This window comes from Schistocerca nitens, chromosome 6 (assembly GCF_023898315.1).
Source record: "Schistocerca nitens isolate TAMUIC-IGC-003100 chromosome 6, iqSchNite1.1, whole genome shotgun sequence".
NCBI lineage: Eukaryota > Metazoa > Arthropoda > Insecta > Orthoptera > Acrididae > Schistocerca > Schistocerca nitens.
Window position 1 is genome coordinate 87,848,399 of NC_064619.1, and position 26,934 is coordinate 87,875,332.

The following is a 26,934-nucleotide window of genomic DNA, read 5'->3' on the forward strand; positions in this document are numbered from 1 at the left end:
TTGATGGTTGTACCTAGTAGCATGAAATCCAGCAGGAGCTATCCACAATGATCCCAGAAGACCTCTAACATCACTTTGCCTACAGATAGCAGTGAATTGAATTTTTTCGTCACAGGTGATGCAGCATCTGTAAAAATATTTTTATATTTTTACACAAATGAATTATTCATTTTAATAATTTTTCTCGTACCGATTCTTTTATTTAAGATATCAAAAGAAAAGAATGTTGATCATTCAGAATTGTGGAACAACATAAATCTGAAATCTCTGTTAGGTACTTTTTGATGGTGCATGGAGGCAATCAGTATTTAAAGTAAAATTTTTACTTTCCAATAAAACCGATATTTGCAGATGTCCAATGTATCATGTTTTTTAAAAAAATGATAGATTTTCTCTTAAATGTACATAATTTCAAGTTTAATAATGGAGTAGAATTAGGTTGCTAAGTACAAATAAGAATTCCAAGAACAAAAAAGTTTTTAGCTTTTTCATATACACTGATGGAAAATATTGCAACACCAAAAAATAACTAATGTGGATTACTGAAATTTTGGGAATGCATTTGTACAAGTAACATAATATATAAGTGATTAACATTGCAAGATCACAGGTTAATGTTATTGTGAGTTAAGCCATTGCAAATGTGAAATGCTGGTTCATTAATAATCAGTGTAACTGCCACAATGTTGAATGCAAATGTGCATGCATTGTGTTGTACAGGTGCTGAATGTCAGCTTGTGCCATGCCTGTTGCACTTGGTCAGTTAACATAAGGATGATTAATGCTGCTTGGGGATGACACTGGCATTGTCCTCCGATGATGTCCCATATGTGCTTGATTGGAGACATGTCCACACCCTATAGTGCATGTTGGGTTACAACAGCGGTACTGCACGAGCCTTATCCTGTTGGAAAACAACGCCAGGAATTTGGACATTTTTAGGTTTTCAGTTATTCCAGTGCTTTGGAACTTTTTTTAATACTTGTTGGAGGAGGTCCAAATGTTCTTCCTATGTGGATGTTACAATTAATACACACATCAAAACACGTTTTGCATCACCCCGGTTCCCAGAACTCCTGAAGATAGATGTTGACTGTTGAATATTGTATCACCGACACAGTCCCTTTGACTGTTCAGAGATGTCACTAAACCCACCCAAAGATGTAAACAATCATGCATAGCAGAACCTATTAGATGGAGAGGGTCTGACAGGTGATCAGTTCCAGTCATTCTGCCAGGAAGGAGGTACACGACCATGTTGTCTGTAATTCAACCATTCCTAGACAGTCAATACCACGATTCGATCGCATCCGCATTGTTACTTTGTACCAGGAAGGGCTCTCAACAAGGAAAGTGTCCAGGTGTCTCAGAGTGAACCAAAGTGATGTTGTTTGGACATGGAGGAGATACAGAGACAGGAACTGTCAGTGACATGCCTTGCTCAGGCTGCCTAAGAGCTACTGCTGCAGTGGACGACCACTACCTATGGATTATGGCTCGGAGGAACTCTGACAGCAACACCACCATGTTGGATAATCCTTTTTTTGCAGCCACAGGACATCATGTTAAGACTCAAACTGTGCGCAATGGGCTGCATGATGTGCAACTCCACTCCCAACATCCATGGCGAGGTCTATCTTTGCAACCACGACACCACGCAGTGCAGTACAGATGGGCCCAACAACATGTCGAATGGACCACTCAGGATTGGTGTCAAATTCTCTTCACCGATGAGCGTCGCATATACCTTCAACGAGACAGTTGTTGGAGACGTCTTTGGAGGCAATCCAGTCAGGCTGAACACCTTAGACACACTGTCCAGCGAGGACAGCGAGTTGGAGGTTCCCTGCAGTTTTGGGGTGGCCTTACGTGGGGCTGACATACGCTGCTGGTGGTCATGGAAGGTGCCTTAACGGCTGTACAATAAGTGAATACCATCCTCCAACCGATACTGCAACTGTATCAGCAGCTTGTTGGCGAGGCATTCGTCTTCATGGATGACAACTCATGCTCCCCCCATGTGAATGACTTCCGTCAGGATAACGACATCACTCGACTAGAGTAGCCAGCATGTTCTCCAGACATGAACCCTATCGAACATGCCTGGGATAGATTGAAAAGAGCTGTTTATGGACAACGTGACCCACCATATTGTCGTTGAGGAGTGGAACTATCTGGACCAACAGTGCCTTGATGAACTTCTGGATAGTATGCCACAATGAATACAGGCATGAATCAATGAAAGAGGAGGTGCTACTGGGTATTAGAGGTACTGGTGTGTACAGCAATCTGTACCACCACCTCCGAAGGTCTCGATGTATGGTGGTACAACATGAAATGTGTGGTTTTCATGAGCAATGAAAAGGGTGGAAATGATGTTTATGTTGATCTCTATTCCAATTTTCTGTACAGGTTCCAGTAGACTTGGAACTAAGGTGATGCAAAACTTTTTTTTGATGTGTGTAAATCTTCCATGAAGTGTGTGACTCTATCCAGCAAATCTGGTCCTAGTAATGAGTGCATGGTGGAAATAAATATTCTAATGCTAATGGTAAAGCCAAATGGTGATACAGTGAATTGATAACTTCACCCCGTGAATATGAATGCATTATATTTACAGGAGTCTCTTTCAAGGTATATCTGCCAGTATGAAGTCTGAGGTTTAAATCTGACAGATATCTGATCTCATGGAAGCACTGGATCTTTTCTTCTAAATTCTCAGATCATGTTCTGACCAGGACTTGCATCCTATTTATGGCCTTGCATCCAGTATGAGGTGAACATTGCCTTCTGGTTTGGACACAGCTACAAGTGGACTGCCATATGTATTGTTATAAGGTTTTATTATTCCATTTCGAACATATTTCATATCTCCTTAGTTAAGGCTGGCCACTTAGCCCATGGGGCACTATACAAGGGATGCCAGTAAGTTTTGTGGGAGTAAATATCAAGTTTGTGTTTGTACACCCAAATAATACCTGGACACTATTCAAAAATTTTAACATAGGCTGTTAATATTTGCTCTAATTCAGATTGTTGTGTGGCACGTATGCAGTCAGATTCTTGTGTCTTTGAATGTATCAATTCTGGTAAGCTGGAGCATTGATTCAATTCTGTCTCAAATGTGGCTCACTGAGTTCACTGACAAATTGCAGTTTTATCACTTGGCACTAAGTCCGAGGTCAAAGATTTATCCCCCATTCATACAGATAGTTTCCCTGCAGAGAGGTCTATAATTAAGTCCTCTCACATAAAAAAAAATTCCTGCAGTACACTCTGTCATTGCTCCATTAACAATAAGGAACGAGTGTGGATACTTCATTTCTCCTAACTTGACTTCAAGGAAGACTTTTAGTTTTATGGCCTTTGATTTGGGGGACAAAGCTCCCAGAGTGTCAGAACTCTTCCTTATTCTGTAATTCTCTGGACTAATCCAGATGATACAGCACTTGCTATAGGCTACCATGTTGTTCATTATACATCTTGGTGTTGAAAACCACCTTTCTCAACCACTCTTGAATGCCCCTTGACCAATATTTAGCCAAGAAGGTCCATTAAAACTCTTTGTATTTTTGATATGTATCAGCAGCTTCTGTGGCCCAGAGTGCTCCATCGTTTTGCATGAATCCAGCCACAAGCTTCATTTTCTGAACCCCATTCCAGGAGCTGGAGAGTACTGCACAGAATGATTTTATAAAAACCATAATATGTTTGCAACAGTTGTCACATGCAGACACACTGAATTGTCTGTGTTGTATGATGTTCTCCTCTAACTCTGCATTTGCAATGAGAGTAGTAGTACCTAATACACAGTACTTGTACCTGCATGTGGTCCATACCCACCAATAGGTGCTGATACATCCTTCATTGAAGTGACAGAAGAACTGTCATGCTCTATCATGTGGTTCATTTGGGTAATATCATGCTTTATAGTAGTGACTTGATCGTAGCATTGCACAAGTCTTTTATTCCCTTGCTGATGGAATATTTAAACTCTTTTACTTCAGCAGACAAGGCCTACATCTATTTTCAAGCTCCCTTTCAGCACTCTAAAGTTGTTGATCAATTATTTCTGCAATGCAGATGTTGATTTCTTCTTTAAAAGCATAAAACACAAGTTTCCCTTGCATCTGCTATTGTGTTCCCAGTGGGGAAATTTATCGTCTATTGCCTGATTGATTTGTTCTTCCTTTTCCTTTTGACAATTAGCCATTTCTGTTTTTAACATGTATTTGTATTTGTCAAACTGCTGAGTTATCTTTTTACACTCTCTAGTGATAGTTTCCAATTTAGTTACTAGATCATTCTGTGCTTTCAAGTTATCTGTTTTCAATTGTTCCATTTGTGAAATTATATTTGTTTGCACTGTGGACAATATGTCCTGTGCAGATGATATTGCATCAATTGGTTTAGCCATATTGGCTTCTGCTCTAGGCAGCTTGCCAAGTTTCGTGAGCAGTTCATTTTTTGTGGTTTCCTGCACAGCAAGCTTGAAAGTCATTTCCAAGCTTAATCTCTGTAATTTTTGTAGCTTTTCATCTATTTTATTCATGGGTTAGTTATAGGTTATACTCCTTCATCTACTTCGAAAATATCTGATCATTCTGTGCTTTCAAGTTTTCTGTTTTCAAATGTTCCATTTGTGAAATTATATTTGTTTGCACTGTGGACAATATGTCCTGTGCAGATGATAATGCATCAATTTGTTTAGCCATATTGGCTTGTGCTCTAGGCAGCTTGCCAAGTTTCATGAGCAGTTCATTTTTTGTGGTTTCCTGCATAGCAAGCACAGAAGTCATTTCCAAGCTTAATCTCTGTAATTTTTGTAGCATTTTATCTATTTGATTGGCTGGCTTAGTTATGGGTTATACTTCTTTGTCTACATCAAACATAATTGATGCCATCTTGATATGATTGAGAAAATAAAAATTTTAGTAATGGGAAAGTAATATTAAACAGTAAATGCAACACAAACCAACCTACTTTTGACTGATGGTTTGTTTCAGTTATTTACTCAGTGTGGCCAGACACCATGAAGTGGCTGACAATTGATGATCAAAACAACCCCCAAATAACTACTGCATCCTACACTCTTCTGAGTCTGTGTACTGTATCCATCTCTTGCTCTCCTTCTATGATTCATTAACCCCCACACTTCCCACCAATAATAAATTCACAATCCCTTGATGTCTCAGAATGTGCTCTGTCAACTGATTCCTTCTTATATTCAGGTTGAGCCACAAATTTCTTTTCTCATCATTTCTATTCAATGCCTCCTCATTAATTATGTGAACTACCCATATAATCTTCAGCATTCTTCTGGAAACCACATTTCAAAAGCTTCTATTCTCTTCTTTTGTAAACTGTTTATCATCCGCATTTCACTTCCACACTTTGCTACACTCCAGGCAAATACCTACAGAAAAAATACTTTCTAATGCTTAAATCTATATTCAGTGTTAACAAATTTCTCTTCTTCAGAAACACTTTTCTTGCCATTACCAGTCTTCATTATCTACCCTTTTTACTTCAATCATCATCAGTTATTTTGCTGCCCAGAATAATAAAACTCATCTTCTACTTTAAGTGCCTCCTTTGCTAATATAATTCCTTCTGTATAACCTGATTTAATCTGACTACATTTCATTGTCCTTTTTTGTTGTAGTTGATTTTCAGGACACTATCCATTCCACTTAACTGCTCTTCCAAGTCCTTTGCTATCTCTGACAGAATTACAATGTCATCAGCAAAGCTCACAGTTTTTATTTCTTCTCTCAGAACTTTAATACCTATTCCAAATTTTTCTTTGGTTTCCTTTACTGCTTGCTCAATGTACAGATAGAATAACATCTGGGACAGGCTACAACCCTGTCTCACTCCTCTCTAAACTACTGCTTCCCTTTCATGCCCCTCAACTCTTTAACTGCCATATGGTTTCTGTACAAGTTGTAAATAGCCTTTTGCTCCCTGTATTTGACCCCTGTTGCCTTCAGAATTTCAGAGAGACTATTCCAGTCAACATTGTCAAAACCTTTCACTAAGTTTACAAATACTACAAGCATAGTTTTGCCTCTCCTTAACCTATCTTCTAAAGTAAGCTGTGGGGTCAGTATCACTTATGGTGTTCCTGAATTTCTCTGAAATCCAAACTGATCTTCCCTGAGATTAGCTTCTACTAGTTTTTCCATTCTTTCATAAAGGATTTGCATTAGTATTTTACAACCATGACTTATTAAAATGGTAGTTCAGTAATTTTCATACCTGTCAGCAATTGCAATTATTGTATTCTTCTTGAAGTCTAAGGGTACCTATCTCATACATCTTGCTCACCAGATGGAATAATTTTGTCATGGCTGGCTCTCCCAAGGCTATCAGTAGTTCTGACGGAATGTCGTCTACTCCTGGGGCCTTGCTTCAATTTAGATCTTTCATTGCTCTGTCAAATTCTTCTCACAGTATCATATCTCCCATCTCATCCCAATCTACGTCCATTTCCCTTTCTATAATATTGCTTTCAAGTTTATTCCCTTTGTATAAACTCCTCCTTCCAGTTTTCAGCTTTCCCTTCTGTGGTTAGGACTGGTTTTCCATCTGAGCTATTGACATTCATACAGCTGCTTCTTTTTTTCCAAAGTCCTCTTTAATTTTCCTGTGGGTGGTATGTCTTCCCCCTAGTGAAATATGCTTCTAAATCCTTATATTTGTCCTCTAGCCATTCCTTCTTAGTCATTTTGTACTTCCTGTCAATCTCCTTTTCTAGACATTTGTGTTCCCTTTCACCTGCTTCATTTGCTGCATATTTAAAGTTTCTTCTTTCATCAGTTAAATTTGATATCTCCAGTGTTATCCAAGGATTTCTAATAGGCATGGTCTTTTTACCTATTTGGTCCTCGGCTGCCTTCACTATTTCATCTCTTAAAGCTATCCAATTGTCTTCTACTGTATTCCTTTCCCCTGTTCAGTCATCTGTTGCATTATGATCCCTCTGAAACTTCAAACAACCTCTGGTTCTTTCATCTTACCCAGGCCCCATCTCCTTTATTTCCTACCTTTCTGCAATTTACTCAGCTTTAATCTACAGTTCATAACCAATACATTTTGGGCAGAGTCCACATCTTCCCCTGAAAATGTCTTACAACTTAAAATGTGGTTCTGAAATCTCTGTTTTGCCATTATATAATCAGTCTGAAACATTCCATTGTCTTCAGGTCTCTTCACCTATACAACCTTCTTTCATGATTCTTAAAGCAAGTGTTTGCTAAGTTTAAATTATGCTCTGAGCAAAATTCTACCAGTCGGCTTCCTCTTTCTTTCCTTGCCCCCAGTCCATGTTCACTTACTGTTTTTCCTAGTATTGAATTCCAGTCCCCCTTCACAATTAAATTAACTAATGGAGTTATTTCTTGCATCTCCTCATACATTTCTCTAATCTCTTCTTCACCTGCAGAGCTAGATGGCTTATAAACTTATACTACCATTGTGAGTGTTGGGTTTATGTCTATCTTGGCTACAATAATGCATTCACTATGCTTTTCATAGCAGCTTACACACATTCCTATTTTCTTATTCATTATTAAATCTACTCTTCCATTACTCCTATTTGTTTTGTATTTATAATTCGGTATGCACCTCACCAGAAGTCCTATTCCTCCTGCCACCGAACTTTACTAATTCCCAATATACGTAACTTCAACTTATCCATTTTCCTTTTTGAATTTTCTAATCTACCTGCACAATTATGGGACCTAACATTCCACACTCCAATATGTAGAACACCAGTTTTGTTTCTCTTGATGACAACATCCTCAGAAGTAGTCCTGACCTGGAGATCTAAATGGGTGACTATTTTACCTCCTGAATATTGTACCAAAGAGGCTGCCATCATCATTCAACCATACAGTAGAGCTGCATATCCTCAGGAAAAATTACAGCTGTAGTTTCCCCTTGCTTTCAGCTGCCCGCAGAACCAGCACAGCAAGGCTGTTTTAGTTCATGTTACAAGGCCTGATCAGTAAATCATCCAGACTGTTGCCCCTGAAACTACTGAAAAGGCTGTTGCTCCTCTTCAGGACCCACAGATTTGTCTGGCCTCTCAACAGAGACCCCTCCATTGTGGTTGGACCTATGGTATGGCCCCCCATTAGCGCGGAAGCATGCAAGCCACCCCATTGACAGCAAGGATCGTGATTCATAGACCATGTGTTACGAAAAATCGTACACTCCCAACCATTGTCAGCTTCTCACTCCAGTCCTTCCAATGGAATCAGTTTTTGTTGACATCCAACTCAACTACATCTACATTTGCATCAACATCATTATACATACTCCACAAGCCGCCATATCGTGCATGGCGGAGGGTACACTGTATCACTACTAATTGTTTCCTTCCCTGTTCCACATGCACATAGAGCAAGGGAAAACCAACAGTCTATATGCCTCTGTATGAGCTCTAATTCTTTGTATGTTATCTTTGTGGTCCCTGCACGAAGTGAACATTAGCTGCAGTAGGACTGTTCTGCAGTTAACTTCAAATGCCAGTTCTCTAAACCTCCTCAGTAGTGTTCTTCAAAATCAATGTCTTCTTTCCTCCAGGGTTTCCCACCTGAGTTCCCAAAGCATATCCATTAGACTTGCATGCTGATCAAACCTAATGGTAACAAATCTAGCAACTCACCTCTGAACTGCTTCAATGTCTTTTTTTCAATCCCACCTAGTGCAGATCTCACACACTTAAGCAGTACTCAAGAATAGCTTGCACTAGCATCCTATATGTGGTTTCCTTTACAAATGAAACACACTTTTCTAAAATTCTCCCAATAAACTGAAGTCGACCATTCACCTTCCCTATCACAATCGCCAGATGCTCTTTCCATTTCATATCGCTTCGCAACATTACACTGAGATATTTAAACAACATTACTGTGTCAAGCAGGACATTACTAATGCTGTACCTGAACATTACAGGTTTGTTTCTCCTACTCATCTGCATTAACATAATTTTTCTACATTTTGAGCCTGCTGCTTTCATCACACCAACTAGAAATTTTGTCTAGGTCATCTTGTATCACTGATCTTTGATGCCTTCCAGTAAACCATAACATCATCAGCAAAGAACCACAGATTGCTACCCATCAGTTCACCAGATCATTATGTATATAGAAAATAGCAATGGTCTTATCACACTTCCCTAGGGCACTCTTGATGTTACCCCTGTCTCCAATGAACACTTGCCATTGAGGACAACATACTGGGTTCTATTATGGTAGTCACATATCTGGGAACCTATTCTGTATGCTCCTATCTTCATCAACAGTCTGCAGTGGGGTACCATGTTGAATGCTTTCTGGAAATCTGGAAATATGGGATCTGTCTCTTGCCCTTCATCCATAGTTCGCAGGATATGATGTGAGAAAAGAGCAAGCTTGTTTTTGTGCAAGTGATACTTTCTAAATCCATGCTGATTTGTGGACATGAGCATTTCGGTCTCTAGCAAGGATATTGGTCCGTAATTTTGTGGGTCTGTTATATTACCTTACTTATATACAGGAGTCACCCGCACTTTTTCCAGTCGCTTGGCACTTTGCACTGGTCGAGAGATTTGTGACAAATGAAAACTAAGTAAGGGACCAATGACAGAGTATCCTTTGTAAAACCAAATTGGGATTCCATCTGAATCTGGCCCCCAGCTTACTTATTTTCAACTCTGTCAGTTGTTTCTCTATGCCAGGGATACTTATTACTACATTATCCATAAAGGACTCTGTGCAATGGTCAAATGATGGATTCACCTGCATGAACCATTTCTTAAACATGGAATTAAAACTTCAGCCTTTCTTTTGCTATCTTTTACTGCCAAACCAGACTGGTCAACTAGTGATTGAATGGAAACATTAGACCCACTTAATGATTTTTACATAGGACCAGAATTTTTTTGGGTTTTCCGCCAGATCTTTAACCAAGATATGACGATAGTACCTACTGTATGTTTTGCACATTGATCTTCTCACAGACTGTAGTGCTTTGAGAATTTCCGTGTAAATTCTAGAACCACTTGGCCTTCCTCCATCTTGAACAAACAATATTTTAAATAGAAGTGTGAGAGAGATGAATCCAACCTACTGCACATTGCATGTTTGTGTGTGCAGGTCTAAAAACAGTCTCAAGCAAAATGTGGATGTGGTGGCCGAACGGCAGCTGACAAGTACTTGCTGTACAATCCATAGAGTTTCAGTGTATGTATAGAGAAGAACAAGGAGTATTTATGTATTATTCTGTGCTTTTATTGACTGTGATGATTGTTAAGGACAAATGAAAAAATGAAATTAGACTTTCAAGTAATTCATGTGTTGGACTTGCTAGAACCAAGACATGTTCATAAATTACCAGTGATTCTTAAACCAACTCACTTATGAATGTTAATTGAATGCCTTTCTAAAGATTGAAATATGAGTGAAATACGAGAAGACAAAGATATTTATTTGTGGAATGCGAGAATGTTATTCTTCATAGTTAACTACACCATTAATTGGTGAAAACATGCTGCACATGTTCTATTGTCATTAGAGCATGGCGACCAGTGAAAAGGACTGGAAATTTTGAGAAGAAATTGAAGAAGAAGATATGATGTGTTGCCATAGCATCCAGATATAACAAGACAAAAGAACTGTTTTGTGTAATTGGATTAAGTCCAAAAATCAAATGGAAAAATTTGTGGATGCAACAAAAGGGAAGATGCAAGGAAGCAATAACAGTAAAAGAATGGAAAGAAGACCTTGCTGTATTAGACTAAGAAGAGATACGATGAGAATAACTAAACTAAGAAGATCCAGTGGGGGGAGTATACAGCTCTCACACACATCTCGGTGACGCCGATGCGGAAACGACATTCAACGCCATCGGCACAAGTTGCGGTTCACTAGTACTGACCTGCTTCCACAGCTGCTTACCGATGCCGACGTCAACACCAACATCTGACGCCACCATATTGCTGTTCACTGGTGCTGACTTGCCATCACATCCGCTTACCTACATTGCGAGAATTCTATGCCGCAAAATAGAACTTTAGTACCTTAGCAAGAAGTGATACAAACAGTAGAGTGACTTTTATTGGTGTAGCTATTGTACTCAGAGTTGAATTTTTTTTAATGATTACTAGGGCTAAATCTCATCAGAATATGAATCAGGAACAGCAAATTGGGGAAATGTCAGAACCAGGCATGGCTATGAAAATTAGTAAACAAGGGCCAGACTGGTCTGAATTAGTAAACCTAATCAAAGCTCAAAATGCTAAATTAGATGCCCAGAGTGCAGTGTCAACTGCTCAAAATGAAACCTTAAGTAAAGAACTAGGCTCAGTAAATTCTCAATGCCAAAGTACAATCGCAAAGCAAAGGATTTGGTAGTCTATGCAAAATCATGGGGGCTTTAAAGACTGAATTTGATGATTTAAATAATAAAGTAGAGGATTTGAAATTGGAATTAAAGAATGAAGTAACTAACTCTTTAAACCTCTATGCAAATCAACTGTTCACTGACTTTAGTCAGAAACAGAATAACCAAATTCAGGATTTGATATAAAAAAGGTAGACTTTGATATTGAAGATTAATGTAATAATGTGGATTCTTAACTTAATGGAAGGTTAGGATCATTTGAAAACGTGTGTAATGTTAAGTTTGATACTGTAAAACAGAGACTGCATACTTTGAAAGGGAGCATCGATAAGAATAGCGAATTAATACCAATAAACCAGTCACAAATTACAAGTGTAAGTACTCGAGTAGACAGTTAGAAAGAAGCTTCAAAGAGAAGGTAGGAAGCTCTGATATCATAAATGTAATTAGTCTGGAGGAACAGGTAGAATAAAGTCACTGAGAGAATAACATCTGGAAATGTATCACCTATGGCTTCTTCCGAACTTACTGATGCCAGGAAGGGCATAGACACACTCTGGAGAGAAGTCAAACTTATCCAGGAACAAGTAGAAAAATTAGTAACATCACCTAATGTTGTGTTACCTAGTGAAGTGGTGATTGTTTTGAAGTGGGGAGACTTTCAAACAAAATTTAATGAGAAGTACTGGTCTGCACTTGTTCAAGTGAAGCTAATCTCAGACCCATGGGATCCAGGCGGAGTCACATATCCCCCAGGGATGTTAACGTTCTTATTTAATGGGCAGAATGACAACCGCTGGGTCCTGAGTTGTTTTTGGTGTTTCTTCTGTAATAATTTTCCTGCACCAAATTCCCCAAAACTCTTCAACTATTCTATCCCCCCACATTTAGAGGTACTGGTAAAAGCCTTACCAGCGAGAATTTGTCATTACGTCAGTCAAAATCACTTCTAGTAAGAAATTTACTTGTTCCAGTCATTTAGACTACTAACAACCTCTAACTCCCTATGAATTTTTGATTGTGTCGGCCTCGGTTGTGAGAGAAACATACCAGCGATCATTTGTTATTACATCATCCAAAATTGCTCCTGGTAAGAGATTTTCTTGTTTCAGTCTGTTACATGTCCCGACTTTGCTCAGCTACAGCATGAGGCAGAGAATTGCACACGTGTTGTCTCTGATCTCAGTCATTTAGCACAGCCTTGGGACAGGATATATTAGGTGCCTGGTCAGTTCTTATCTCCCTTGGTCATGGGAATACTATTCTCATGCAGAATATGATATAGTCAAGCCAGATTTTGCCTTTTTGCTCTACATGAAGTTTCCGTCCTTGCTGAGCTGGCCTTAGGACAACTGCATTATTCTTTGACAGATGTACCGCCATAGTCGGTCCAGAGTTCAAATTTATGTTTCCTAATGCATATTTGTCTTAATGAATGGAAGTGAATATTATGTTAGCAGAACATATAATATTGGATGAATAATTAAATAATGATGATACTATAACATATAATGTTCTATTTTGTATAGAATATTTTATACCTTTTATGAGATGTGATGTGGACAGGAGAGTTTGTAATGATTTTGCAAGGGGAGGGTAGTGTAAATAAGACCATGATTTACACCAACAGATAAATCATGGCTAACACAGAACACACATAACACTTTTCAAACAACCCTTGCAAACAAGTGTGACTGGTTCTTCATCATTTGCCGCTTCCATGGGGTTGCTAAGATTTTCTTCATGGACCTCATGGGTGAAGGTGGGAATGTCCACTCTGTAGGAGACGATTTAACACCATACCTCCTCCAGCTTCTCACCCAAGTACCGGCGAGGTAGGGATCCTGGGGAAGGGAGGTGGGAAGGGTTTCCTGTCTTTGGGGCTGTCTTCTTTCTCTTCTTCGATCTTAGCAACCATTTCTATTTTTTCCTTCCTTACTTCTCTTTTGAGGACCTAACTATTTTTTCCCTCTTTCCATATTCATATACTTCTGTTGCAGAAGTCCTTCCTAGCCTCCGTGGTTTCCAATAACCTACAACTTATTTTCATGTAAGAAGGCTGAAGAATCAGAACACAAAAACACACTTATGCATACACACCAAGAAATACAAATACACAAACAATGAAGTTACAGATTAGAAGGATGTAAGAACCGCCAAGGGTTGTAGGGGAGAAGATATATGTACGTCTAGAAAGATGCACACATTGTTTTTATTATGACAGTTGTACATCACCTATTTACATGAAAAGCCATCGTATATAAAAGAACAATGAAGATTCCATATCGCGTATGTACATTAGTATAGAAAAACTGTGATGATCTTACAACGAGTATACATAAGCAGGAAACATGAGTAATGAAGGAGAACGCAAGCCAGATTGGAGTAAATTGGGATGCTTATTTAAGAAAAGTCAGTGTAGCAAATACTCGGATAAAGTGATAAATTGTAGGATAGTGCGGCTTGAACAAAATAGGTAGACATAGATCTACCATGAGTTGAATAATATGTGTAGACATAGTATCTACTAAGATTATAGAAGTTGAAAAGTAGAAGAGTACTCTAGGGTATTAAATGAGGTACTAAGAAGTGAGAGTGAAGTGTAAAATAAATTTTTATTTTACCAGGAAATATTTTATTATTGTGTACGTAAAGATGTATACTAGGGCAATGAACCATGAGGCCTACTCATAAAGGATATGGGTGGCGTACCTGGTATTTGCTAAGGATATAGGGCAGGCATACCTACATAGAGATAGGATGACATGTGGCCTGATGAATAGGGATGTTTTACAAAGGGGCATACCTACCAGAACGGAAGGAGGAAGTGAACTCATAGGGTCAATCCACATGTAAGGTATAGGTACTGATCCTAGGGGAAAAGGACAGTATCATGACAGAAGTCACACATTTAATGGGAATTATTATGGTAAGTTTGAATTCAATATATCACTAGCATTATTATGTTTTATGTGAATTTACAAGGGTCTAAAAGAATACTTTCAGTTGCTCAGAGTTCCTCCAGATTACAAACTACTATAGATAATGACACTAGTATGTTCTAAAGAAAAAAAAAATGCAAGGAATTAGAATAAAGAATAAAATATTCAAGTGTCATGAACACATGGAGGTTACAATTGGAAACTAAAGGTTTAGTCCTCACGATTCCTAGATATAAGAAAACGAACTCCAACATTGATTGAAATGTTCATGTTTTATAATTAAAGTAAAATGAAAAAAACTAAGGAATAGCAAAATAATAAGAAAAGGGGTATTCACGGTTATGAAAAGAACAAGGTATACTTTTGAAATATGAATTGTTATTATATGTGATATAAATGTACATAATGATTGTATATAAAATATAGCGTATTCAATCTGAGGAGAGGGGGGGGGGGACAAGTTGTGCTTCGAGAATTTCCAAGGTATTTTAAATAGAAGTGTGAAGCAAAATGTGGATGCGCAGCTGAACGGCGGCTGACAAGTACCTGCTGTATGATCCATAGAGTTGTTAAACTCTAGCAAGACATGTTTGTTAATTATGTGGTTGTTAAACCAACGCTATTGTAAATGTATTTAAGTGAGTCTAGTGTGAGACGAATCGGTTGACTTGCAAACTTTCGAATATTTATGCGAGAAATGGTGAATTTGTTCTTTGTGGAAGCTGAAATATACCAAGACTAAACTAAACGTATTTTGTGAGTATCCACTTATTTCATGAGTAGAGAGAGAGTGCGAGAGAGAGAGTGATAAATTCCTTTAACCAGCAGTATTCTTTGGAGAAGAAGTTTTTTGAGATTGACGTAGCCGGCAATCCAGATAAGAAGCTTGGCATTGCTTACCAAGTAAGTCAACTGATGTGAGAGAGGCATGAATTTTGCAATCCAGCTTCACATTGATTCTTGTCGTCGAAAGTGTTAGAAGATGCATAAATCTCTCCTAAACTTTGGATGTCGTCATCTGTGCGTCCTCTTTTGAATCAAGAAGGCAACAGCTTTTGCTTCCACAGCATTTTCCAAATTTTGCCATTGAACCATGGTGGATCTTTTCTTTTATTAATCCATTTACTAGGCACATATTTGTCCAGAACATGATTTACAGTCTATTTAAACTTTGCCTATAATTCCTCTATGTCCCTCATTCTGGAACTAAATGACTGCAGCTCACTGTCTAAGTGAGATGCTAACAATGGCTTGTCTCCCCTTTCTAGCAGAAACACTCTTCTAACCCTCTTGACTGATTTATTAACTTCATAATGATGGTCACTATGATAACATGATCACAAATCCCCATCTTTATATTGATGCCATTGATAAGGTCTGGCCTGTTTGAATCTACAAGTTCCAAGATATTTCCATTGTGTGTGGGATGCCAAACTAGCTGCTCAAGACAGTTTTTGGAAAACATGTTCAAAAGTACTTCACAAGACAGTCTGTCTGCATCTCCTACAATGAATCCACACATGTCCCAGTCTATAGTTGGCAGGTTCAAGCTGCCACCAACTAGCATTGCATGATCTGGGTATTTATATGCAACTCACCATTGACTTTCTCTGAATGACTCTAGAACTGCCACAGTGGAGTTGGTTCAAACATGATAAAAGTTTCTCTTAAATACAGTTAATTTCAGGATTAACTCTGCCATAGCTGGTCCCAAGCCCGGTTGAGAAAGGAGGAGGGAGAGGAGTAACACCTCATTAAAAAAATCTTGGTTCACATGGCCCGGGTGATAGTACCTCGTGAGGGCCCCTTGCCAGGGATACAGTGAAGACCTCAATGGCAGCAAAGGTGGAGAAGATGGACTTTGGTATGCTGGAGCTGGCGGAAAATGCACCTTTTCTCTTTGGGTACAAAAAGAGTACAAGTAGCGACTGTACCGCACAAGGGCGGCTACAGACAGTGTCTGACTCACGGTGAGCAGTTGACTTTAGGCTGGGCATCCTACTGCCTATGTGGAACATAACGGGTAACTACAACATTACATTCCCAAGCAGTACATGGTATGTCTCTCCATGTGAAAGATTGCAGAGTTAAAACTTCCCTCATTCGGATCTCCGGGAGGGGAACACATTGAGAGTAGACATCTTTGAAAGGAAGAAAGGGACAGTGAAGGGAGGAAAGCTAAGGACTGGAACATGGAATGTGAGGACACTACTGCAAGCAGGAAAGTTAGAGAATGCAAAACAGGAGATGAAAAGGAACAGAATAGATGACCTCGGTTTGTGTGAAATGAGACGGGGAGGGAATGGGGACATAGAAAGTGGAGACTATAAGCTCTTTTACTCAGGGGAAATCAAGAGTGGTGAAAATGGAGTAGGAATATTGATAGGACAAAAGTTGAAAAATAAGGTAATGAAGGTACAATATATTGATGGAACACTGATGATGATATGAATGAACGGTAGTTCAAAAGATTTGGTATTAGTACAGGTATATATGCCAACCAGCCAGCACAGAGATGAGGAAGTGGAAGAATATTATGAGAAAATACAAGAACTCATCGAGAAAGAAAATAGCCATTAAAATTGCTACACCAAGAAGAAATGCAGATGATAAACGGGTATTCATTGGACAAATATATTATACTAGAACTGACATGTGATTACATTTTCATGTAATTTGGGTGCAAAGATCCTGAGAAATCAGTACCCAGAACAACCACCTCTGGCCGTAACAACAGCTTTGATACACCTGGGCATTGAGTCAAACAGAACTTGGATCTACATCTACATCTACATCCATACTCCGCAAGCCACCTGACGGTGTGTAGCGGAGGGTACCCTGAGTACCTCTATCGGTTCTCCCTTCTATTCCAGTCTCGTATTGTTTGTGGAAAGAAGGATTGTCGGTATGCTTCTGTGTGGGCTCTAATCTCTCTGATTTTATCCTCATGGTCTCTTCGCGAGATATACATAGGAGGGAGCAATATACTGCTTGACTCTTCGGTGAAGGTATGTTCTTGAAACTTTAACAAAAGCCCGTACCGAGCTACTGAGCGTCTCTCCTGCAGAGTCTTCCATTAGAGTTTATCTATCATCTCCATAACGCTTTCGCGATTATTAAATGATCCTGTAACGAAGTGCGCTGCTCTCCGTTGGATCTTCTCTATCTCTTCTATCAATCCTATCTGGTACGGATCCCACACTGTTGAGCAGTATTCAAGCAGTGGGCAATCAAGCGTACTGTAACGTACTTCCTGTTTTCGGATTGCATTTCCTTAGGATTCTTCCAATGAATCTCAGTCTGGCATCTGCTTTACCGACGATCAACTTTATATGATCATTCCGGTGGTGGTGGTTAGTGTTTAACGTCCCGTTGACAACGAGGTCATTAGAGACGGAGCGCAAGCTCGGGTTAGGGAAGGATTGGGAAGGAAATCGGCCGTGCCCTTTCAAAGGAACCATCCCGGCATTTGCCTGAAACGATTTAGGGAAATCACGGAAAACCTAAATCAGGATGGCTGGAGACGAGATTGAACCATCGTCCTCCCGAATGCGAGTTCAGTGCGCTAACCACTGCGCCACCTCGCTCGGTATATGATCATTCCATTTTAAACCACTCCTAATGCGTACTCCCAGATAATTTATGGAATTAACAGCTTCCAGTTGCTGACCTGCTGTTTTGTAGTTAAATGATAAGGGAACTATCTTTCTATGTATTCGCAGCACATTACACTTGTCTACATTGAGATTCAATTGCCATTCCCTGCACCATGCTTCTATTTGCTGCAGATCCTCCTGCATTTCAGTACAATTTTCCATTGTTACAACCTCTCGATATACCACAGCATCATCTGCAAAAAGCCTCAGTGAACTTCCGATGTCATCCACAAGGTCATTTATGTATATTGTGAATAGCAATGGTCCTATGACACTCCCCTGCGGCACACCTGAAATCACTCTTACTTTGGAAGCCTTCTCTCCATTGAGAATGACATGCTGCGTTCTGTTATCTAGGAACTCCTCAATCCAATCACACAATTGGTCTGATAGTCCATATGCTCTTACTTTGTTCATTAAACGACTGTGGGGAACTGTATCGAACGCATTGCGGAAGTCAAGAAACACGGCATCTACCTGTGAACCCGTGTCTATGGTCCTCTGAGTCTCGTGGACGAATAGCGCGAGCTGGGTTTTACATGACCGTCTTTTTTGAAATCCATGCTGATTCCTACAGAGTAGATTTCTAGTCTCCAGAAAAGTCATTATACTCGAACATAATATGTGTTCCAAAATTCTACAACTGATCGACGTTAGAGATATAGGTCTATAGTTCTGCAAATCTGTTCGACGTCCCTTCTTGAAAATGGGGATGACCTGTGCCCTTTTCCAATCCTTTGGAACGCTGCGCTCTTCTAGAGATCTATGGTACACCGCTGCAAGAAGGGGGGCAAGTTCCTTCGCGTACTCTGTATAAAATCGATCTAGTATCCCATCAGGTCCATCGGCCTTTCCTCTTTTGAGCGATTGTAATTGTTTCTCTATACCTCTGTCGTCTATTTCGATATCTACCATTTTGTCATCTGTGCGACAATCTAGAGAAGGAACTACAGTGCAGTCTTCGTCTGTGAAACAGCTTTGGAAAAAGACATTTAGTATTTCGGCCTTTAGTCTGTCATCCTCTGTTTCATTACCATTTTGGTCACAGAGTGTCTGGACATTTTGTTTTGAGCCACCTACCGCTTTGACATACGACAAAAATTTCTTAGGTTTTTCTGCCAAGTCAGTACATTAGAACTTTACTTTCGAATTCATTGAATGCCTCTCGCATAGCCCTCCTCACACTACATTTCACTTCGCGTAATTTTTGTTTGTCTGCAAGGCTTTGGCTATGTTTATGTTTGCTGTGAAGTTCCCTTTGTTTCCGCAGCAGTTTCCTAACTCGGTTGTTGTACCACGGTGGCTCTTTTCCATCTCTTACGATCTTGCTTGGCACATACTCATCTAACGCATATTGTACGATGGTTTTGAACTTTGTCCACTGATCCTCAACACTATCTGTACTTGAGACAAAACTTTTGTGTTGAGCCGTCAGGTACTCTGTAATCTGCCTTTTGTCACTTTTGCTAAACAGAAAAATCTTCCTACCTTTTTTAATATTTCTATTTATGGCTGAAATCATCGATGCAGTAACCACCTTATGATTGCTGATTCCCTGTTCTGTGTTAACTGTTTCAAATGGTTTGGGTCTGTTTGTCACCAGAAGGTCTAATATGTTATCGCCATGAGTTGGTTCTCTGTTTAAATGCTCAAGGTAGTTTTCAGATAAAGCACTTAAAAAAATTTCACTGGATTAAAATCTCCACCCAGAACTATAACATGGTGGGGAAATCTACTTGATATATTATCCAAATTATCCTTCAGGTGCTCAGCCACAACAGCTGCTGAGCCAGGGGGCCTATAGAGACATCCAATGCCTGGGCCTGCTTTAACCGTGACCTTCACCCAAATTATTTCACATTTCAGATCTCCGTCAATTTCCTTCAATACTATTGCACTTCTTATTGCTATAAACAAGCCTCCCCCTTCACTGTCCAGCCTGTCTCTGCAGTATACATTCCAATCTGAGTTTAGGATTTCATTACTGTTTACGTCTGGTTTCAGCCAACTTTCTGTCCCTAGTACTATATGGGCGTTGTGACTGTTTATTAATGAGAGCAGTTCTGGGACCTTTCTATAGATGCTCCTGCAGTTTACTATTAGCACATTAATATTGTTATTCCCTGTTGCATTTTGCCTACTCCTACCTTGCTGCATCTCAGGAGGCGTCTTGTCGGGCCTAGGGAGGGAATTCTCTAACCTAATAAACCCACATGTGCACTCCACACGTACTCCGCTACCCTTGAAGCCGCTTCCGGCGTGTAGTGCACGCCTGACCTATTCAGGGGGACCCTACATTTCTCCACCCGATAGGGGAGGTCAAGAAATTTGCACCCCAGATCTCCGCAGAATTGTCTGAGCCTCTGGTTTAAGACTTCCACTCAGCTCCAAACCAGAGGACCGCGATCCGTTCTGGGAACGATACTACAAATAGTTAGCTCTGATTCCATCCCGCGAGCGAGGCTTTCCGCCTTCACCAATTCCGCCAACCGCCTGTACAAACTGAGGATGACCTCTGAACCCAGATGGCAGGAGTCATTGGTGCCGACATGAGCAACAATTTGCAGTCGGGTGCACCCAGTGCTCTCTATCGCCGCAGGCAGGGCCTCCTCCACATCTCGGATGAGACCCCCCAGCAAGCAGACAGAGTGAACACTGGCCTTCTTCCCTGACCTTTCCGCTATTTCCCTAAGGGACTCCATCACCTGCCTAACGTTGGAGCTTCCAATAACTAATAAACCCCTCCCCCCGTGTGCCTGCTCGGACCTTGCTGAAGGAGCGGCCACATGTCCATTCACAGGCAGAACGGGCAATGCCAAACGGCCAGCCTCCACATTGACCCTCCGCCTCGTGCGCCGTGAATGCCGCTGAACCCGCCACTCCCCTTGGGGAGAGGGTGGCCCAACCGTGCCCGGTACCCACGAAGATGTCTCGACAGTAGGGACAGTGGGTGAAGCATGTAACACCTGGGGCGTACCATGCGACGCACCAGACTCCCCACTGCCGCTACACTCCGAGGCAGCAGCCTGAAGATGGCTGACTGCGGCCATCAACACGTTCAGCTGTTCGCAAACAGTGGCCAGCTCCTCCTGCGTCCGTACACAGCAGTCACACATCCTATCCATCCTAAGAAATCAATTTACTGTAGAGAGTTAATCAACTTTTAACTAGACTGCTAATTCACTAAAGGCAACTGACTAAACTGTGGTTGCTAGCCACTTCTTGTAGAAAACAATGAAAATAGCACTACCTGTCTCTGGACTGTATTGAAAACAAACACTAGCACTACTGGCACTATGGTTGACTAAAGGGACTCTCTGACTGTATTCAAAACAAACACGAAATCTATGGAACACTATTACTAGCACTCGACAATTAAAGCTTCCTAAAAGCAAAAACACACGGAAGAAGAAGTGACAAGTAAGAAAAATACAGTTAATATTTAAATTAATGAAGCTCGCAGCACAGCAGACACGAAGCAGACGGCAGTTACGATGACACTGACACTACTGGCACTATGGATGACTAAAGGGACTCTATCTGACTGTATTCAAAACAAACACGAAATCTATGGAACACTATTACTAGCACTCGACAATTAAAGCTTCCTAAAAGCATAAACACATGGAAGAAGAAGTGACAAGTAAGAAAAATACAATTAATACTTAAATTAAGGTAGCTCGCTGCACAGCAGACGTGAAGCGGATGGCAGTTATGATGACACGATGGATGGCGTGTACAGGTACATCTGCCCATGCAGCTTCAACACGATACCACAGTTCATCAAGCGTAGTGACTGGCGTATTGTGACAAGCCAGTTGCTCGGCCACCATTGACCAGACGTTTTCAGTTGGTGAGAGATCTGGAGAATGTGCTGACCAGGGCAGCAGTCGAACATTTTCTGTATCCAGAAAGGTCTGTACAGGACCTGCAACATGTGGTCGTGCATTATCCTGCTGAAATGTAGGGTTTTGCAGGGATCGAATGAAGGGAAGAGCCACGGGTCATAACACAGCTGAAATGTAATGTCCACTGTTCAAAGTGCTGTCAATGCGAACAAGAGGTGACCAAGACGTGTAACCAATGGCACCCCATACCATCATGTCGGGTGATACGACAGTATGGCGGTGACGAATACATGCTTCCAATGTGCTTTCAATGCAATGTCGCCAAACACGGACCATCATGATGCTGTAAACAGAACCTGTACTCATCCCAAAAAATGACGTTTTGCCATTCATGCACCCAGCAGGTTCGTCGCTGAGTACACCATCGCAGGTGCTCCTGTCTGTGATGCAGCGTCAACGGTAACCGCAGCCATGGTCTTCGAGCTGATTGTACATGCTGCTGCAAACGTCGTCGAACTGTTCATGCAGATGTTTGTTGTCTTGCAAACGTCCCCATATGTTGACTCAGGGATCGAGATGTGGCTGCACGATCCATTACAGCCATGCGGATAAGATGCCTGTCATCTCAACTGCTGGTGATACGAGGCCATTGGGATCCAGCACAGCGTTCCGTATTACCCTCCTGAACCCACCAATGCCATATTCTGCTAACAGTCTTTGGATCTCGACCAACACGAGCAGCAATGTCGCGATACGATAAACCGCAATCGCGATAGGCTACAATCCGACCTTTATCAAAGTCAGAAACATGATGGTACACATTTCTCCTCCTTACACAAGACATCACAACAATGTTTCACCATGCAACGCCGGTCAACTGCTGTTTGTGTCTGAGAAATCAATTGGAAACTTTCCTCATGTCAGCACGTTGTAGGTGTCGCCAACAGCGCCAACCTTATGTGAATGCTCTGGAAAGCTAATCATTTGCCTATCATAGCATCTTCTTCCTGTCGGTTAAATTTCACGTCTGAAGCACGTCATCTTTGTGGTGTAGCAATTTTAATAGCTGGTAGAATAGAAATGCCTGTGTTAACATCATGTGGGACTGGAATGCAGTGGTGGGTGAAGGAAGAGATGAAGATGCAGTAGGAAAATTTTGATTAGGAATAATAAATGAGAGAGGTGAACAACTAATTAGTTTCTGTAAAGATAATTCATTAGCAGTGGGTAACACATTATTTGAACACCACAAAAGGAGATGTTACACATGGATATCAAATTTGAAAAGGGAAAGATATCAGTTGGACTACATCCTGATACAAAAAAAGTTTAGGAACTGTTTGAAGGATGCTAAAGCTTATCCAGGGCGGATAAAAATTCAGACCACAACCTAGTAATGGGAGAAATACAGGTGAAGTTTAAAAAAGTCTGGATAAGTAAAGCAAAGGAAAGACTAAACATAGAAAGACTGAAATAGGTAGGAAAGGCATCAGATTTGGAGAACAGATTGATGGAAAAATGGCAAAGAGGTAGTGTTGATGAAAGTGTTGATGACAAACGGATAAAAATGAGGGAAGGACTCATGGACTCTGCCAAAGAAGTACTAGGAATTACAGTAACCCAAAGCACCAGGAAAGAATGGATAACAGAAAACATGTTGAAAAAGATGGAAGAGCAGAGAAAGTGGAAAAGTGAGAAACTGAAGAAGGCAAAAAGAGGTACAGGAAACTGAATAATGAATTAAGAAGAGAAACTGAAGAAGCAAGGGAAAAATGGATGAAACAGAAATGCAACAAAATAGAGAAAATGGAGAAAGAGGGAAAGTACGAAATGATGTATAGACTGGCTAGTGAGATAGTTTTTGAACGTAAAAGAAAGAGGAATAACATGGTAATAGAAAGAGAGAATGGTACTCTAGCAGAAGAACCACAGAAGGTTTTGAACAGATGGCAAGAATATATTGAATGTCTGTATAAGGGGGATTAAATGCAAAGCGAAATTATGGTTGAAGAGGAGCAATATGTGCTGGAAGATGAAAGGGATTCACCATCTTGGAAGCAGATGTAGAAAAGGTGCTGAAGGAGATGAAGAATAGGAAGGCATATGGAATTGATGATTTGCCAGCAGAACTGTTGAAGAGTCTGGGAAACAAGGCAAGAAAAGAAATAGTCTACCTCTGTAATGAGATATATGACAAGGGGAATGGCCTGAGGACTTCTTTGCAACAGTAATGATATCAATAGAGAAAAAGAGAAACACTAAAAAATGTGAAGAGTATCAGACCATCAGTCTAATTTCTCATGCAGCTAAAGTCTTGCTGAGAGCGTTGAATAGAAGGCTATATGGCAAGCTGGGTAGAGGGATTGCAGAGGAGCAGTTCGGATTTAGAAGAGTAAAAGGAACAAGAGCTGCTATTGGCCTGTTAAGAACTATAGGGTAAAGGTATGTGGAAAAAGGTAGATAAATCTTTGCTGCTTTTATAGATTTAGAAAAGGCTTTTGACAGAGTTCAGTGAAACAAGCTGTTGGATATTTTGAAGAGGGAAGGAGTAGATTGGAAAGAGAGGTGACTGGTACAAAATCTATATTTATGCCAGAAAGTAAGGATAAGAATAGGAAATGAAATGTCAGAAGGAAGCAGCATTGGATGAGGTGTTAGACAAGGTTGTTGCCTTTCCCCACTGCCATTTAATGCATACCTTGAAGAGATTATAGTGAAAGGCTTAGATGGGAAAAGAGGAATATGTATTGGTGGAAAGAGAATAGAATGTATAAGTTTTCCTGATGACATGGTATTAGTGGCAGAAAGTGAGTGGACAGTAAATAACATGCTGAAAGATCTGACTGAAGCTTGTGTGGAATATGGAATGCAAATAAACACAGCAAACTGGTCATCAGTACAAGACGCAAACTGTCCAATATTAAGATTAGATTAGCTTAGATTTACTTTCATTCCAATTGATCCGTAGTGAGGAGGTCCTCCAGGATGTGGAACATGTCAGAAAAACAACAAAACATGACAAATATTGACAACTAAAACAAATAAGCTAATGTACCATTCCACAGGCCCCAAGTGGAATGATCGTCATTTTTTAATGAACACTAAGAGTCATTTTACAAATACTAATGCACTGAATTTAAAATAAAAAAGTTTTTTATTTATTTATAAGGTAATAAACATGTAATACAACTACTGTAATACTTATTTACAATGAACACATTACTGCACTGAAATGGTGCAGACGTTATGTTGTACTTATATACAAATCAGTTTGTTTTACTAAGAAATTCATCAATGGAGTAGAAGGAGTTGGCCACCAATAAATCCTTTAGGCTTCTCTTAAACTGAATTTCATTGGTTGTTAAGCTTTTTATGGCTGTTGGCAAGTTATTGAAAATGTGTGTTCCTGAATAATGCACACCTTTTTGTACAAGACTAAGTGACTTTAAATCCTTGTGAAGATTATTCTTATATCTAGTATTGATTCCATGAATTGCGCTGTTGGTTTGAAAAAGTGATATATTTTTAATGACAAATTTCATTAAGGAATAAATATATTGGGAAGCAGTAGTTAGTATCCCTAGTTCCCTAAACAGGCTTCTGCAGGATGTTCTTGGGTTCACACCACATGTAACTCTTACTGCACGTTTTTGTGCCCGGAAAACTTTAGCTTGTCTTGATGAATTACCCAAAAAAATAATCCCATATGACATTATGGAATGAAAGTAAGCATAGTATCCCAGCTTTTTCATTTTTATATCCCCTATGTCTGACAAAATTCGCATTGCAAACAGAGATTTGTTAAGACGCTTCAGCAGTTCTGTGGTGTGCTCCTCCCAGTTGAATTTATTATCAAGCTGTAATCCCAAGAATTTAACACTGTCCACTTCTTCTATCTTCTTGTCATTGTATGTTAGACATATACTCTTGGGACACCCCTTACAAGTTCTGAACTGCATCTAGTGTGTTTTTTCAAAATTTAGTGACAAAGAATTGGCTAGGAACCAGTGATTAATGTCCACAAATATTTTATTGGCTGATCTTTCTAAGACTACACTTGATTTGCTATTTATTGCAATGTTTGTATCATCGGCAAACAAAACAAACTTGGCATCTGGTAATGTTACTGATGAAAGGTCATTGATATACACAAGAAAAAGTAAGGTCCCCAAAATGGAACCTTGTGGGACCCCACATGTAATTAGTTCCCAGTTAGATGATGCCTGATAGCTTGATAAATGTCTCTTTCCTAATAACACCCTTTGTTTCCTGCCAGAGATATAAGATTTGAACCATTTTGCAGCATTTCCTGTTACACTATAATATTCTAGTTTACTTAAAAGGATATTGTGATTTACACAGTCAAATGCCTTTGACAGATCACAAAATATACCAGTTGCCTGCAATTTTTTGTCTAATGAATTAAGCACATTTTCACTGTAAGTGTAGATAGCCTTCTCAATATCAGAACCTTTTAGAAATCCAAACTGTGACTTTGACAATATATTATTTGAGATAAGATGGTTATAAAGACGACTGTACATTACTTTTTCGAAAAATTTTGAGAATGTTGGCAACAGTGAAATTGGACGGAAATTTGATGCTATTTCTTTATCTCCCTTCTTAAACAGTGGCTTAACTTCAGCATATTTCAGCCATTCAGGAAATATTCCACTGATAAACGACTGGTTACACAGATAGCTTAATATGTTACTTAGCTCAGAATCACATTTTTTAATTAACTTTGTTGATATTTCATCATACCCACTAGATGTTTTTGATTTTAAAGATTTTATGATGGACATTATTTCTGTTGGGGTAGTGAGGGTCAAATTCATATTATGGAAGTTACTTGAAATGTCTGGTCTAAGGTAATCCATAGCAGCATCTACCGAACCTGACAACCCCATCTTTTCAGTAACAGTTATAAAATGTTTGTTAAAAAGTTCTGCAACACTGTACACATCTGTCACCAATGTATCATTTACTCTTAATGCTATTTGTTCCTCTTCATGTCTGGTTCTACCGGTCTCCTCCTTCACTATATCCCATATTGTCTTTATTTTGTTATCTGATATGACTATCTTGTCCTTGTAA